Raw genomic sequence first — 1,639 nt, forward strand, 5'->3', positions numbered from 1 at the left:
AAGGTAAAATGGTCAAAATCGCAATGGCTGTAACATCAGAATAAATATACAATATACAATGTACAATACGAGAACTATTACTACGGATATTTTTAATTCTGTTGAATCAGACCAGGCGCTATAGTGAACTTAGAATAGAAGACAGATGAAATAACGATCTCACGGAACTTTAAATAAGCAACACTCTCAACAAAGTACGACCGATTGCGCGATGTACTTACCAGTGGTACATGACAGGCAGTCTGAACCCCGGGTCAGAACCGGACAGACAGGTGGTTATTCAACATATAACAAATCATCACGGTGAGAAATTCACAGAGGGGAATCGTATGACCAATACCTAAACATTTGTTTTGATAAAAGAGACGTTCTCTGTCATATAAATGCTCCAGATGCAGTTACTTGCGTACGTAACTCAGGTTTGGACGGGTAAAATACCCCAAATACCAAATGATAATATAACACAAACCACAAAAAACCCAGGTATATAAGCCGAATGCCGGTTTATAAGTTACGGCACGGTGAATCTAAACTGAAGTAAACCATAGACGTACGTCCATGAGTAAACGAACAACTTGACAATACACACTTATATACACACTTATATGCAGTTCTCGATGGTCACAGCGTGTGATCATGGTTCTTCGAGTAACACGGGAACTTTTAAAGACGCACGGAATAGTTCACAAATTTTAGTTCGTTAACTTAAAGCATAGTCATAATATTTTATCAAAATTCAGTCACCTTACAATATTTATGAATAATTTCAGGATAAACAATTGTTTCGCAAAATTCAGCGATTTTATTACAAAAGAGCCTCTCAAAAAGTTACTTGATCTATAGAACTAATTATTACCATGGACGTACTATGGTATCACAATGTCGACTGCTGTTATACTTCCTGTGATTTAGTTTAGACTTAATGTATACTAAGTAGTCGATGTTCTTATCGTCCAGAAATAAATGATTAACCTGTATCCTGCTGTTGGTTAAAGCGCGGTGGTCGTCGCGCAGCGCGTGTTCCAATTTCATGTGAACAATGTATTTTACATGCGTTGTATACGTTGCTATGAGTCCCATATCGAACAGGACGCGGCACGACGACTGCCGCCGCCCTTTAAATCCTGCGTGATTGACTAAATGACGGTAAATCGACCACAAGTTCCAAATCTTACAATTCGACCAATTGTTTTTTATTCCCAAAATTAAATACGCTTCGAACACTCGATTAAGAAAACTAATAAGCGTTATATTTTCATGTAAAATAATTGTTGTGCCAAGAGAAATGAGAAAAACTAAATGTAAATTGTTGTGCCAAGAGAAATGAGAAAAACTACATGTATATTGTTGTGCCAAGAGAAATGAGAAAAGCTAAATGTATATTATTGTGCCAAGAGAAATGAGAAAAACTAAATGTATATATGCATGACATTGGTACATGTAGTACATATGTCAATTGTGCTACAACATCAGATCACTAAGAATACCAGAAGGCGGATGTGTTCAAACAAATTTACAGCTGACATATTGCTATGGATGTTAATATGTTAATAATTACTAGGAACACACCCTTTTTTCAATTTTTTTCATTTCTCTAGGAATTAGATATATGCATGATTAATGAGATCTCATGACCAGA

Source organism: Saccoglossus kowalevskii, chromosome 16 (genome assembly GCF_978046115.1).
Source record: "Saccoglossus kowalevskii chromosome 16, keSacKowa6.1, whole genome shotgun sequence".
NCBI lineage: Eukaryota > Metazoa > Hemichordata > Enteropneusta > Harrimaniidae > Saccoglossus > Saccoglossus kowalevskii.